We start from the raw sequence: 16,550 nt of genomic DNA, 5'->3' as shown, positions 1-16,550 counted from the left end.
GTAAGGTTCCTCCATGTCTTTTCATGGTGAGATCACTCATTTCTTTTTAGTACTGAGTAATAGTCCATTGTCTGGGTGTACCACAGTTTACCCATTCATCTACTGAAGGACAACGTGGTTGCTTCCAAGTTTTGGCAATTATGAATAAAGATATTATAAACATCCACATGCATTTTTTGTGTGTGGATATAATCTTCGACTCCCTGGGTAAATACCAGGAAGTACTATTGATGTGTCTTATAATAAAAGCATGTCTAGTTTTGTAATAAATTTTCCAGAGTGGCTGTAGCATTTTGCATTTCCACCAGCAATGAGTTCCTATTGCTCCACATCCTTGTCAGCATTTGGTGTTGTCAATGTTCTGGATTTTGACCATTCCAATAGACATGTAATGGTATCTTGTTTTAATTTATATTTCCCTAATGACATGTGATGTGAAGCATTTTTTCATAAGTTTATTTGCCATCTGTATATCTTTTTTGGTGAGGTATCTGGTAAGATCTTTGATCCATTTTTTAATTGGGTTGATTGTTTTTTTATTGTTAAATTTTAAGCGTTCTTTGTATATTTTGGATAATAGTCTTTTACCAGGTATGTCTTTTGAAAATATTTTCTCTCACTCTGTGGCTTCTCTTCTCATTCCCTTGGCATTGCCTTTTGCAGAGCTTAAGCTTTTAATTTTAATAAAGTCCAGCTTATTAATTATTTCTTTCATGGATTGTACCTTAGGTGTTGTATCTAAAAAGTCATTGCCCCACCCAAAGTTATGTAGGTTTTCTCTTATGTTGTCTTCTAGGATATTTCTAGTTTTAGATGTTACATTAGGTCTTTGATCCATTTTGAGTTAATGTTTGTGAAGTGTATAAGTTCTGTGTCTGGATTCATTTTTTTTTCATGTGGATGTCCAATTGTTTCAGCACCATTTTTAAAATAGTTTTATACCTTTGTTTGACAGTCAGTGGTTAGTTCTCATCCACATTAATTGTAGATTTTTAAAAGTGGTGACAAGTACACAGGTAGCACACGTTTAGAGCTTGTTTGGTGAATCTTCATCCTCGTTATGTTTTCTGGACAACTGCACATGGATACGGTATGGAATGTTCCTTATTCCTTTGGCCCAGATAGCTTTGTTGAACATGGTGTAATTGCACACATCTGGAGTTCCCATCTCCTGCATGGCAAATTTCTGGGTCTCTTTGAGTGCCCGAGGGGCATGCTTCTTGAAACCCATTCCATGGATGTGCTTGTGAATGTTGATGGTGTATTCTCTGGTCAGTACCTCTTCGATGGCAGAATGGCTCTTCTTCTTTCCACCCTTCTTTGTGGGAGCTAGTCTGCCAGATCCTTGCTGGAAAGCTCAGCACCATTTATTGAAGAGAGTGTCTTTTTTTTTTTTGAGATTTTATTTATTTATTTGAGAGAGAGAGAGAGGGAGGGAGGGAGAGCACAGAGGAAGAAGCAGACTCCCCGCTGAGTAGAGAGCTGGATGTGGGGCTTGATCCCAGGACCCTGAGATCATGAACTGAGCCAAAGGCAGATGCTTAACCAACTGAGCCACCCAGGTATCCCTTGAAGAGAATATCTTTGCTCCATGTATTGCCTTTTCTCTTTTTTCTATTTATTAGGGTCTATTTCTGTACTCTCTATTCTGTTCCATTGATCTATTTGTTTATTCTTTTACCAATACCACTCTTCTTTATAGTAAATCTTACCCCCCTCTTAGTGTTATCATAAAGGGGGGAATTTGAGCTTGATAAAGGTTAGAATGTAAAACTGATATGACTTCCCCCTTTTTTTCTTTTTTCTCTTTTCTCCTGCCATATCCCTAACACTGTGGATATCTAATGAGAAAACTGGCCTAAGGTTTCCCTACCTAAAACTCACTGTTTTTTTTTTTAACTTTATTTTAGAGCGAGAAAGAGAGAGAGAGAGCATGGTGGGGAGGGACAGAGAGAGAAAGAGAGAGAAACTCTAAGCAAACTGAATGCTGAATGCAGAGCCTGTCATGGGGCTTGATCTCACAACCCAGAGATCAGATATTGTGACCTGAGCTGAAACCAAGAGTTGGGGCTTGACTGCATCACCCACGCACCCCTAAAACTCATTGTTTTGAGGCTACTTTGCCAAATTAGTCCTAGCCCTTGTAAATAGGTTTTTGTTTGTTTGTTTTGGTGTTTTGTTTTTTTTTTTTAACTATTATCTTCCCATCAGTGGGGAACTTAGGTTCTGAATCCCAGTGAATGGCTGGACCATTATTGTCCCAGAGTTCCAACCAGCCTTTCCACAAAGTTTTAACAGGGTCACATTCTATCCAGTTTTTACCACCTCATATCAAATGAACATTTTAGTGATAATCTAGTTTTCTACCGATGCCGAGAACTGATGCTATCTAGCACTTAATATGTACTCAAATGGTTTCTGAACTTTTCCTGTCTCAGCACTTAACATACTTTCTTATCTTTTCATCTAGACTCTCAACTTTTTGAGGACGGAAGTGGTGTCTTTTTTATTATTGAATCTCTAGGACCTAGTAATATTTTATTATTGAATCTCTAGGACCTAGTAATAAAGGCCTATATCAGGTAATACTCTTTCTTTTGTTAATGACAGAAAATCCGACTCAAACTAGCTTAAGCAAAAAGCAAAATAAATAAATAAATAAATAAATAAATAAATAAATAAAACCCAAAACAAAACAAAATGAAATCCCCCAGCACATTAGTTCATGTAACTGCAAAGTCCAAGACTCAAGTAATGTTTAAGAAGCTTGTCTTTTTTTTTTTTTTTTTTAACTTTTTGCTCCCTCTGCTGTGTTTGGCTTCGCTTTCAGGCATGCCTTCTTTAGATTGAGGCCCCTGTTAAAGCAAATAGAAATTTTAGTTCTGATTGGACCCAACTGAAGTCAGGTAGTATTAGTCATCCAGCTTTGTTCTTATTTTTCAGTATTGTGTTGACTAGTCTGGGTCTTTTGTCTCTCCTTATAAATTTTAGAATTTGCTTGTTGATGCCCACAAAATAACTTGCTAGGATTTTGATTGGGATTGTATTGAATGAATCTATAGACTAGGTTGGGAAGAACTGAACCTTGAGTCTTCCTCAGTATGAACATGGACTATCTCTCCATTTTAGTTTTTTTATTTCACTCATCAAATTTCTATAGTTCTCTTCATATAGATTTTATACATATTTTAAAAGATTTACACCTAAGTATTTCATGTTTAGGTGTCGGTATAAATGGCATTGTGTTTTTAATTTCAAATTTCATTTGTTTATTGCTGGTATATAGGGAAGTTACTGGCTTTAACCTTGTATCCTGCAAACTTGTTATGATCACTTATTAGTTTTTGGAGAGGCTGTTGTTGTTGTTGCTTTTTTGAGATTTTCTGCATGGATAATCATGTCACTTGTGAACAAAGATATTTTTATGTCTTTCTCCCAACCTGTATTCCTTTTCTTTCTTTTTTCTTGTCTTATTGCACTAGGTAAAACTTCTAGTATGATGTTGAAAAAGAGTGGTGAGAGAGGATATCTTTGCCTTGTACCTGATCTTAGTGGGAAAGTTTTGAATTTTTCACCATTAAAGTAGGATGTTAGCTCTAGGGTTTTATAGATGAGGAATTCTCTATTCCTAGTTTACTGAGAATTTTTATCATGAATCAGTGCTAGATTTTCTGTTTTTTTCTGCATCTAAATAGATACTCATATGATTTTTATTTTTTAGCTTGTTGATGTGATGTATTACATAGATTTTAGAATGTTTATATTTGTATATCTGGGATAAATCTTACTTGTTTGTGGTATGTAATTCTTTTTATACATTGTTATATTCAATTGGCTAATATTTTATTGAGGATGTTTGTATCTTTGTTCATGAGAAATATTGGTATGTAATTATCTTTTCTTGTTATGTCTTTGTCTAGTTTTAATATTAGGGTAATGATGGCCTTGTAGAATGTATTAGGAACTATTCCCTATGCCTCTGTCCTATGAAAGAGATTGCAGAAAATTGATACAATTTCTTCTTTAAATATTTGGTAGAATTTGCCAATGAGCCCATTTGGTTCTGGTCCTTTCTGTTTTGAAAGGTTATTAATTATTGATTCAATTTCTTTAATAAATATGGGTTTTCATATTGTCTATTTCTTCTTGTATGAGTTTTGGGAAATGTGTCTTTAGGGAATTAGTCTATTTCATTCAGGTTATCAAATTTGTGGAGATAGAGCTTTTCATGGTATTCTTTTATTATCCTTTTAATATCCATAGGATTTGTAAAGATATCCCCTCTTTTATTTCTGATATTAATAAATTGTGTCCATCCTTTTTTTTTTTTTCATTTATTAGCTTGGCTTGAGGCTTATCAATTTTGTCTCTCACCATTCTTTTCACAGAATCAGCTTTTGGTTTTGTTGATTTTCTCTATTAATTTCTTATTAACAATTTCATTGGTTTCCACTCTCGTTTTTATTATTTCTTTTCTTCTGCTTACTTTGGATTTAATTTGCTCTTCTTTTTCTAATTTCAGAGGTGAAAACTTAGATTATTAATTTTATATTTTTCTTCTTTTTTTTTTAAAGATTTTATTTATTTATTTGACAGAGACAGAGACAGTGAGAGCAGGAACACAAGCAGGGGGAGTGGGAGGGGAGAAGCAGGCTTCCCACCGAGCAGGGAGTCCAATGTGGGTCTCCATCTCAGGACTCTGGGATCATGACCTGAGCCGAAGGCAGCTGCTCAATGACTGAGCCACCCAGGCGCCCTATATTTTTCTTCTTCTATAGATTAATTTAATGCCATACATTCCCCTTTAAGCACTGCTTTTGTTGCATCCCACAGATTTTAGTAAGTCCTAGTTTCATTTTCCTTTAGTTCAAAATCTTTTAAAATTTCTCTTGAGATTTCTTTTTTGATCCTTGTGTTATATTGAAGTATGCTGTTTAATCTCCATGTATTATGGATTATCCAGTTATCTTTCTGTTAATGATTTCTAGTTCAATTCCACTGTAGCCTGAGAGGAGATGTATGATTTGTGTTCTTTAACATTTGTTAAATTTGGTTTTGTCACACAGATTGTGCTCTGTCTTGGTGAATGTTTCATGTGAACTTGAGAAGAATGTGTATTCTGCTGTTGCTGAATGAAGTTGTCAATAGATGTCTATTGATTGATGGTGTTGTTGAATTCAGCTATATCCTTACTGATTTTTCTGCCTGCTGGATCTGTCCATTTCTGTTAGAGAGGTGTTGAAGTTTTTTCCAACTATGATAGTGGGTTCATCTATTTCTCTTGGCAATTCTATTATTTTTTACCTCATTTAGTTTGATGCTCTATTGTTAGCTGCATACATGTTAAGTATTAGCATGTCCTCTTGGAGAATTGATCCCTGTAGTATTCTTTATCCCTGGCAATCTTCCTTGCTTTGAAGTCTGTTCTGTCTGAATTTAATATAGCCACTCCTGCTTTTTTTGATTAGTGTTAGTATGGCATATTTTTCTCATTCTTTTTCTTTCTTTTATAGGTGCCTTTATATTTAAAGTGGCTTTCTTGTAGACAGCATATAGTTGGATTGTGGTTTTTGATCGATTCTGGCAATCTCTGTCTTATAATTAGTGCATTTAGACCATTGATGTTCAAAGTGATTATGAATATAGTTGGACTAGTATCTAACTTATTTGTTACTGTTTTCTTTTTATTACCCTTTTCTGTATTCCTATTTTTGTCTTCTTTTTTTTTGGCTTTTGTATTTTTAATTGAGCATTTTATATGATTACATTTTATTTCCTCTTTTAGTATATCAGTTATACTTCTTTTTTTACTGTTTTTAGTAGTTGCCCTACATTTATAGCTAATCTAAGTCCACTTTCAAGTAATACTATACCACTTCACAGGTAGTGTGAGCACCTTATAATAACAAAATAATCCTAATTCCTCCCTGTGTCATTCCTATCATTCATTTCACTCATATAAAAGCATATATTAGCATAAGATATATAATTAGATATACATACAAGCATACATAGTCAAATACTTTGTTGGTATTATCATTTTGAACAAACTATTATCTGTTAGATCAATTAAGAATAAGAAAAATAAGTTTCTATTTTACTTTCATTTATTCCTTCTTTGATATTTTTTCTTTCTTTATGTAGATCTGAGTTTCTTTTTTTTTTTTTTTTAAAGATTTTATTTATCTGACAGAGAGAGACACAGTGAGAGAGGGAACACAAGCAGGGGGAGTGGGAGAGGGAGAAGCAGGCTTCCAGTGGAGCAGGGAGCCCGATGCAGGGCTTGATCCCGGGACCCTGGGATCATGACCTGAACTAAAGGCAGACGCTTAATGACTGAGCCACCCAGGCACCCCAAGATCTGAATTTCTGACCTATATTAAGAACTTTAACATTTCTTGCAAAGCAGATCTACTGGCAACAAATTCCCTCAATTTTTATTTGTCTGAAAAAATTTCTCCTTCACTTTTGAAGAATAATTTCACAGGGAACAGAATTCTAAGTTGTTGTTTTTTTCCTTTATCAATACTTCAAATATTTCATTCTACTCTCTTCTTGCTTGCATGATTTCTGAGGGGAAGTCAGATATAATTCTTATCTTTGTTCCTCTGTATATAAAATGTTTTTGTCCTCTGGATTTTTCAGATTTTTTTCTTTATCTTTTTGTTTTGTTTTTGTTTTTCTTTATCTTTGATTTTATGTAGTTTAAAAATGATATGCCTAGGTATAGTGTTTCTGGTATTTATCCTGCTTGATTTCTCTAAGCTTCCTTCTAAGACACCTGGTTTGGTGTCTGATATTAATTTGGGAAAATACTTAGTAATTATTGTTACAATATTTCTTCTATTCCTTTCTTTGTCTTCTCCTTCTGGTATTCCTGTTATGTGTATGTTACACCTTTTCGAACTGCCCCACAGTCTTGGATATTCTGTTCTATTTTTTTCAGTCTTTATTGGCTTTTTTTTAATTTTCAAGGATTCTACTGATATCTTCTAGATCAGAGATTCTTTCCTTAGCTCTGTCCAGTGTACTAATAAGCTTCTCAAAGGTATTCTTTATTTCTGTTACAATGTATTTAATCTCTAGCATTTCTTTCTGGTTCTTTCTTGGGATTTCATCTCTCTGCTTACGTTGCTCACCTGTTCTTACATGCTGTCTACTTTACCCATTATAGGTCTTAGCATATTAATCATAGTTGTTTTAAATTCTTGGTCTGATAATTCCAACATTCTTGCCATGTCTGGTTCTGATGGTTGCTCTGTCGCTTCAAATTGTTTTTTTTCCATAAGAGACTCTTAATCATAGGAAACAAATTGAGGGTTGCTGAGGGGGTGGGATAACTGGGTGCTAGACATGAAGGAAGGCACGTGATATAATGAGCACTGGGTATTATATAAGACTGATGAATCACTCATCTCTACCTCTGAAACCAATAATACATTATATGTTAATTAACTGAATTTAAATTAAAAAAACATGAAATAACAAAATTAGTTTTCTTTTTTGCCTTTTGATATGCCTTGTCTTTTTTGTTTTTTTATAACCAGACATGTTGTATTATTGCTATAAATAAGCTTTGAGTAATATGGTGGTGAGGTGTTAAGGGAGGGGAAATGTTATTTTTTTTTTTTAGAAATTTTATTTTATTTTTTTTAAAGATATTTATTTTAGAGAGAGAGAGCGCGCAAATGCGGAGTGGGGAGGGGCAGAAGGAGAGGGAGCAAGAGAATCTCAAGCGGACTCCCCGCTGAGTGTGGAGCCCAAGGTAGGGCTGGATCTCATGACCCTGAGATCATGACCTGAGCCAAAACCAAGAGTCAGACACTTAATGGACTGAGCCACCCAGGCGCCCTGGGAGGGAAACTGTTTTATAGTCTATGATTAAGTCTCAGTCTTTGCTGTGCCTATGTCTCTGGACTATGAACCCCACAAGTGTTTCTCAGTCTTTTCTTCCCCCTTAGTTGGGAAAGAATGTCTAGAGTGTGTTGGAGTTGGTTATTACCCCCTTTTCATGTGGAAGGCTGGAGCTGGCTGGAGTTGAGTATTTCCCTTTTCCCAGAGCCAGTTAGGCTCTGATAACACCCCAGCAGGTTAGGCTCTGGTAAATTAGTTTCCTCCAAAAGAAGAGTGCTTTGACATATTTCCAAATGGTTTCTTATCTCCTCCCCTTGCTAGAAGCACAAGAGGATTTTTCTCTTATATTTACTGTCGGAACCTGGCCAAGTTCCTGTAAGTAAATCTCACAATATTTTGGAGACTCCCTTAGCTCTGAGTTCCTCCTGGAATTTTAACTCTCAGACTTGTTCTCACGGAGACTCTAGCAATTTTTTAATGATAATTCTGGTATCCTACACCAGCACTTTCTCCCTTGTTGGTTTCTTCCTGTGGGTCTATCGTCCGGTAAGCCGTGACTCCTTGTGTTCATCTGCCTGTCTCTCCAATCTTGGGGGCAGTGGCTTTCCCCGTGTCCTCCCCTCTCTTATGGATTGAAGAAGAGTTGTTGATTTTTCAGTCTCTTCAACTTTGTACTTGTTAGAATGGACTGGCTTCTTATGCATGGAACAAAACCCACAAGTCTAATCTCTACTTTTTTATCCCCCCCCTTTTTTTTTTTTTACTAATTTCTCCTAATTCTGTTTCTTTTTCTTCCTTTCTCTTTCCCTATATCTTCACCACCTCCTTTCTTCATTTTTACTAGTCTCCCTTCCTTCTCATACTCCCCTTACTCCCCTTCTCTTTCTCTCTTTTTCCTCACTTCTTCTAAGGTTACATTTTCCAAAGTGTTCTAAATGTAGAAAATGTGTCACTAAACAAACATAAACATTGGGACCCAAGGTTTTAACTAGAGACTTTTAAAGAGGAGAAAGGGTTAGGATCATGAGTTCTGGCATTGAGAGAAGTGAGGTGGTGGGAGATTATTTTACCCTTTGGGTTGAGGCTTCATCCAAAGGTATTGTTTTTTAATATTTTATTTATTTATTTGACACAGAGAGAGAGACAGCGAGAGAGGGAACACAAGCAGGGGGAGTGGGAGAGGGAGAAGCAGGCTTCCTGCTGAGCTGGGAGCCTGATGCCGGCTTGATCCCAGGACCCTGGGATCATGACCTGAGCTGAAGGCAGATGCTTAAAGACTGAGCCGCCCAGGCGCCCCTAAAGGTATTTAAGGCATTGAATTTCCATTGGTATTCAATGTTCTGGTCCCAAATGTCTTTTTTTCTTTTCTATTTTGTTTCTCCCGGGGGAATTAGGAGGGGAAAAAAAAGTGGTTTAAAATGTGAACAAAACTGGAAGTGGGGAATGACTCACTGAGAAGCAACCCAGGAAAAATCTCCTATGAGAGAAAGAAAACTATTAGCTGAAAGATAGGTGGCCTTTGGGAAAGTTGTTATAGATCTTCAATAGGTAGAGTACCTGGGAGGTTAGTTCATGCCTAAAGTTTAATAGTAATTCTCTTCCCTATTTTAAAATACAAGAATAGGGGTGCCTTGGTGGCTCAGTTGGTTGAGCATCTGACTTTTGGTTTCAGCTCAGATCATGATCTCAGAATTGTGAGATTGAGCCCCATGATGGGCTCCATGCTCAGCGTGGAGAGTCTCTCTCTCTCTCCCTCCTACTCTGCCCCTCCCCACTGCTCTCATGCACACTCTCTCTCTTAAATAAATAAATAAATAAATAAATAAATAAATAAAATCTTTAAAAGACAAAAATAAACTAATAAACTATAACCAGGCAATATTCATACAGAGCATCCTACGTACCAGGTAATTTCTATGAATTATTTTATCTTGAGTAACTTCATGAGGCAGACATAGATACTGTCTGCCTTTTTAAGATGAGAAATCTGGGAAGTTAAGTATCTTGTCCAAGAATACGTAGTAAGGATGTGACAGAGCCAGCACTAAACTGAGGCCACCTGGCCCTAGAGCCCAAGTCTTACTCCGTTGGGCTGCTATAACAGAATACCATAATTTGGTGGCTAAAACAACAAACATTTAGTTCTCACAGTTCTAGAGGCTGGGAAGTTCAAGGTCAAAGCACCAACAGATTCAGTGTTTGATGAGAGCCCACTTCCTGGTTCATAGACAGCCTGTTCTCCATGTGTGGACATGGTAGAAGGGGCAAGGGAGCTATCTGGAGTGAGTCTCTTTTATAAAGGCACTAATCCCATTCATGAGGGCTCTAGCCTTAGGACCTAATAATTTCCCAAAGGCTCCACCTCTAAATACCATCTCCTTGGAGATTAGATTTCAACATGAATTTGGTTGGGGGACACAAACATTAAGTCTGTAACAGCTCACTGGCATGAACACTTTTTAATATTGCTTCCCATTATCAATAAATGATTAATTCTTTAGTGAAGGTGTGGGAAGATAATAATCTCTTTTTTCTCTGATAGGGAAGTTCTGAGAAAAGATAAGAGAATTTGAGTGACTAGAAGGGAAGAAGGGGAAGGTGAGATATAGCAACAATTGAACAGATAATATTAAATATAAAAATAATAATACAACTCAATGTCAAGAAAATAAATAATCTGATTAAAAATGGGTAGAGGACCTGAATAGACATTTTTCCAAAGAAGACTTACGGATGGTCAACAGACACATGAAAAGATGCTCAACATCACTAATCATCAGGGAAATGCAAATTAAAATTACAATGAGATATCACTTTACACTTGTCAGAATGGCTAAAATAAAAAACGCAAGAAAGAATAAGTTTAGTGAGGATGTGGAGAAAAAGGAATCCTTGTGCACTATTGATGGGATTGCAAATTAGTGCAGTCCCTGTGGAAAGAAGTATGGAGATTCCTCAAAAATTTAAAAATAGAATTACTATATGATCCAGTAATTCTACTTACTGGGTATTTACTCAAAGAAAATGAAAACACTAATTTGAAAAGATATATGCACCCCTATGTTTATTGCCATATTATCTACAATAGCTAAGATATGGAAGCAACCCAAGTGTCCATCGAAGATGAATGATAAAAAAGATGCATTATGTGTATGTGCATGTACACACACACACACACACACACGCACACAGTGGACTATAACTCAGCCATAAAAATCTTGCCATTTGCAACAACATGGATGGATACCATAGGATCTCACTCAGATGTGGAATTTAAGAAACAAAACATAGGGGAAGGAAAGGAAAAAGAAATGAGATAAAGACAGGGAGGGAGGCAAACCACAAGAGACTTAAATATAGGGAACAAACTGAGGGTTGCTGGAGGGAAAATAGATGGGAGGATGGGGTAATTGGGTGATGGGCACTAAGGCGGGCACTTGATGTAATGAGCAATTGAGTGTTATATGATGAATCACTAAATTCTACCCCTGAAACTAACACTATAGTATATGTGAACTAACTTGAATTTAAACAAAATCTTGAAAGAAAAAAAAAAACAGAAAGAGACAAACAAAGATAAAACCAGACTCTTAAATACAGAAAACAAACATGATTGCCAGAGGGGAGGTGGGGGGGTGGGGGTGAAATAGGAAAAGGGGATTAAGAGCACATTTATCTTGACAAGCACTGAGAAATGTATAGAATTGTTGGTTTATTATATTGCACATCTGAAACTAATATAACACTTTGTTAATTATATCTGCAATAAAAATTATAATTAATAATAACATTTCTAGTGTGTTTCTTCTGTTTTGGGAATTCTGTTAGGCAGTTTGTATATATTACTTCATTAAATCCACAAAAATACATTATAGATAGATGCACTTATTTTACCTATTTATATACGAAGCGACAGTCATGGAGAAGATAAGCAACTTGCCCAACATTGCATAGCTAATAAATGGCAGAACTAGGATTTGAACCCAAGCCCAGAAGTCCTTTTTCTTCAACCACTTTACTAAGCAGAACGGAAAAAAAACTCATAATGATAATTTGTGGGTACGTCTATCCCTATGCAAAGGCACCAAATTGATCATCTTTTGGGGTCTCTGACATTTTACTTACAGTTTAATCATTAATAAATAATGATTTATAATCATATATATATGATTATATATATAATATATATATAATAATAATCTGCACTCCTCCCAAGAATTGTTATTGAGAATTATAAGATTGAGCGGAGATTAGGAGGTTCATACGGGGATAGCTATGTTAAAATTTTAACAGTGGGGCCTAAATTTGTAATATTTTGGCAGTCTTAATGACCATTCTTCCTTCCCTCTGTCGGGAGAACATGTAGTTATAAATGAGTGAATGGGGACTGTGATGCTGAGTCAGGAGGCATGCTCAGCTGGAGAGTGGACAGTATGACCCTGGATAACATAACAGAGGGACTTTTTGGAGGAAGAGATTATGTAAACACAAGAGTTTCAAAGCCTAGAGAGAGAAAAAGGCTGGATTGAGCAAGCAGGAAACAGCAGGTTGCTCTGGAGGTAGTTATTGTATCACTGTGGCTTCTACTCCAGTCAGCTCTTCCTGATTTTAGAGAGAAAAATGGAAGGATCTAGGTCTCTCAAGGACCCAGCGGACCAGAGGCCAGAGGCAATCTGTATTGTACAAGATGGGTTGGAGCAGAGTCTGAGTTCAAACTGCATGGTTCAGTCTAAGGCCATTTTATTGAAAAAGCAATACCCTCTGGTAGGGATTGCAGAATTCTCTTGAGTCCTTGAAGAAACTTGAGTCCTGTGGAGTGGTTTGCTTGTGGGGTGGTTGACTACTCAGGATCCCAATTAGGAATACCCTCAGGAAAAGTGCTTCCTAGTGTCAGCAACATCCCCTTGTTTACTCAACACACATTTGCATTATCGTACTGGCAATAATATGGTGGGGAGAGACTGAAGGAGGTTAGACCAGAAACCAGAGGCACAAAATGGCAGGTTTAAAAATGTGAAGATAGAGGTCTTTGTTTTTGTCAGCATTATAGGTCATTTAAAGATAAAGCATTTATCCCCATTTTCTAACTTCTGCTGTTTGATGAATTTGTGTCTTATTTTTAAGGAACCAACTTTTGATTTGACTGATCCTCTTTAGTGTATATTTGTTTTTATTGTATTAATTTTTTTCTTGTGTGTTTTCTTCTTTTTTCCCCCGACTATTTTCTTTAGGCTGTTCTTCTTTTCCTTCATGGAAATGGGCAAAGGATGCTTAGATAATTGAATTTCAGCCTTGCTTTGTTTTGTATGTTCATTTAAGGTCGTAATCTCAGACTTAGCGGCATTCCATGAATTTTGATAAGTAGTGTTTTTACTGTTACTCACTTAAAATATTTTCTGGACTTCAAGACTGTGATTTCTCCTTTGGCTTTCAATTGTTTATAAATGTATTTATTATTTTTCAAACATGTGATTTTTTTTATTGGTTTCAGTTTCTTTACATTGTGGTCATACTTTGTATATATTTTGTACCCAATTTCAGTTTATGGCCCAGCATATGGTCACTTTTTGTCAGTGTTCTGTGGGCATCTGAAAAGAATATGTGTTTTACGATTGCTGAATGTAGGGAGCCTGTGTGGCTCAGTCGGTTAAGCTTCTGCCTTGGGCTCAGGTCATGATCCTAGGGTCCTGGGATCAAGTCCTGCATTGGGCTCTCTGCTTGGCGAGCAGTCTGCTTCTCCCTCTGCCTCTGCCTCTCTCTCTCTCTTTCTCTGTCTCTCATGAATAAATAAATAAAATCTTAAAAAAAAACGCAGGGCGCCTGGGTGGCTCAGTTGGTTAGGCGACTGCCTTCGGCTCAGGTCATGATCCTGGAGTTCCAGGATCAAGTCCCGCATCTCGGGCTCCCTGCTCAGCAGGGAGTCTGCTTCTCCCTCTGACCCTCCCTCCTCCCATGTGCTCTCTCTCTCTCTCATTCTCTCTCTCAAATAAATAAAATAAAATCTTAAAAAAATAAAAAAATAAAAAATAAAAAAATAAACCCAATTGTTGAATTCAGTGTCTGTTGTTACATGATAGTAGTTTATATTTGCTAATCATGTTGATGAAATCTATATCTTTTTGAATCTTTTGTCTGCTTATTCTATTAGTTTCTGAGAGAAGGATGTTATAATATCCTACTATGGTTATAGATCTATTTATTTTTCTCAGTTCTCTGTATTTTTGTTTTCATGTTTAGAATTACTGTATCTTCCTGGTGAATTGAGCCTTTTATGAGGTGTTCTCTTTTTTTTAAAATTATTTTTATTATTATGTTATGTTAATCACCATACATTACATCATTAGTTTTTGATGTAGTGTTCCATGATTCATTGTTTGTGTATAACACCCAGTGCTCCAAGAAGTGTTCTCTTGAGCCCTAGTAATGCTTTTTGCCATAAAGTCTGTAGGGCTATACCAGCTTTCTTTTGGTTAATATTTGCAGCACATATCTTTTGCTTTTATCCTTTTACTTTCAATCTTTCTGTATCCTTATATTTGTTTCTCTGTGGGCAGGAAATGGTTGAGTTTTGTTTTTTTAATTTCACTTTGATAATCTGTCTTTCTTGGGAACATTTAAGCCATTTACATTCAGTGCAGTTACTGGTATGTCTGGATTTAAATTTCTATGTAATTTTTATTCATCCCAACTAATTTATTTTTTATCTCTTTTTTTCCCTTCTTTGGATTGATTCCATATTTTTCCTATTTTTCTAATTTCTCTCTCTGTTATCTCAGTAGTCAGACATTCTTTTAATGGTTACACTAGAGATTAAAGCATGCATCCTTAAATTATCAAAGTAACCTAAATTAGTACTCTTTTTTTTTTCTGGATGATACAAGAGTCTTAGCATACTTTAACTCCATTTATCCTCCCTCATGGTTTTTATGCTATTGTTGCCATCTATTTTGATTCTTAGTAAATATTAAAGTTCACAAAACATTATTGTTTTTGTTTAAATAGCCAGTATTTATTTAGAATTACCCACCTAATTGCCTTTTGTTTTTGCTTTTAATTTTTTCTTGAGTCTCTGAAATTCTAAGACCATATCTCTCACAGTTTCAATACTTTTTAGAATTTTCTTCAGTGTGGATTTGAAATAATTAAAATATTTCTCCTTAGTTTTGGATGTTGTTTTCTCTCAGTGGTAAATTCCAAGTTGCAGTTATTTTCTTTAAACTATTCCATGGTCTCTGGCTTCCATCATTTCTATTCATCCTTCCCAAATTTCTTTTTCCTTGCCTTCTTGGTTCTCTAGTTATACCTGTGTTAGATTTTTCTTCAATAATTTTTTTTTTTTTTTGAGAGAGAGAGAGTGAGACCGAGAGCAGGGGGAGGGGCAGAGGGAGAGGGAGAGAGAGAATTTCAAGCCGACTCCCCGTCATGACCTGAGCTGAAATCAAGAGTCCATCACTTAACTGACTGAGCCACCCAGGTGCCCCTCTTCATTGAGTCTTTTATGCTTTTAACATATTTTCTCTATTTTTCATACTTTTCGTCTTTCTTTGAATCTTTTCCTCTGACTCACCTTCAAGTTCATTAATGATCACTTTACCTTCTATAATCTGCTTATAAACCCTTACATAAAGTTCCTGATTTTGGTTATTGCATTTTTCCTTTCTAAAATGTGCTTTATTTGGTTCTATGTCAAAATTATTTTATTTCCTTTAACATATCAAGCATAGTTATTTTAAAGCTACTGTTGACATCCCTGTGGCTCTCTTTTTATTTTCTCATGTTCTTCTTGGTTTTGATCAGATTGTTGTTTTGTCTTCTCTTATTCCTCTTTATTTTTTTAAGATTTTATTTATTTATTTATAGACACTCCTTGGAAGTGTGGGCATATTAACACTCTCAGGGTGGCTATCAGAAGAGTCCACAGATAAATGCTCCAGACCCCTGTTTCTTGAGTGGACAGTTCTGTGAGTGTTCTGTATATAGGCAAGAAGTTTTGGGAGGGGCAGAGGGAGAGGAAGAGAGAGAATCCCAAGTGGACTCCACACTCAGCATGGAGCCCGAGGTGGGGCTGATCTCACGACTCCAAGATCATGACCTGAGCTGAAATCAAGAATCCGAGGCTTCACTGACTGAACCACCCAGGAGCCCCTCCTCTTACTTCTCTTGAATTTGGATTGCAGGTCTGACATTGCATATGGAACCTTGTAAAGATAACTTCAGGCCTAAGAGATACTGTCTTTCTACAGAGAGATTTTACATTAGCTTCTTGGATATAGGGACACTCTTCAATGCCTTTATTTCAGTTAGAGATTAAGATAATTTGAAGCTTGATTCAAAAAGACCCATTTTCCCTTCCGCTATCACTGACATTTTTCTTGTATTCTGAAAGCAGTGCCTTAGCTCTCACCCTACCTGTCCCAAATCTTTAATGGCTATCCATTGTCCAGAGTTTACAACTTCAAATTACAGGGTTGGTATTCATAGTTCTCTTAAATATGTTCTTTACTGACCTTTCCAATCTTATCTTCCATTATTCCTCAAAATGTACTTTCATTTTGTGAAAATAATTTATCTTGTGCCCTAGGGACATACTCACCCACTTTCTTATTTCTGTGCCAGCATTCTCCTGCCTGGAAACTCTCTTCTTCTTCCAGATCTTCATCTTCTGCACCTAGAAGGCCTACTCCAAATTTCATCAT

The 16,550-nt window shown here is 36.2% G+C and overlaps 1 pseudogene; it reads right to left on the bottom strand.

Annotated features, from left to right (window-relative positions):
- Positions 1–955: 955 nt before the first annotated feature.
- LOC112835524 (large ribosomal subunit protein eL31-like) lies at positions 956–16,550 on the bottom strand (annotated as a pseudogene).

Source organism: Callorhinus ursinus, unplaced genomic scaffold (genome assembly GCF_003265705.2).
Source record: "Callorhinus ursinus isolate GAN/ISIS: 27379988/994484 unplaced genomic scaffold, GSC_fseal_2.0 scaffold4, whole genome shotgun sequence".
NCBI classification, from domain to species: Eukaryota; Metazoa; Chordata; class Mammalia; order Carnivora; family Otariidae; genus Callorhinus; species Callorhinus ursinus.
This window is presented reverse-complemented; position numbering and strand designations above follow the sequence as displayed.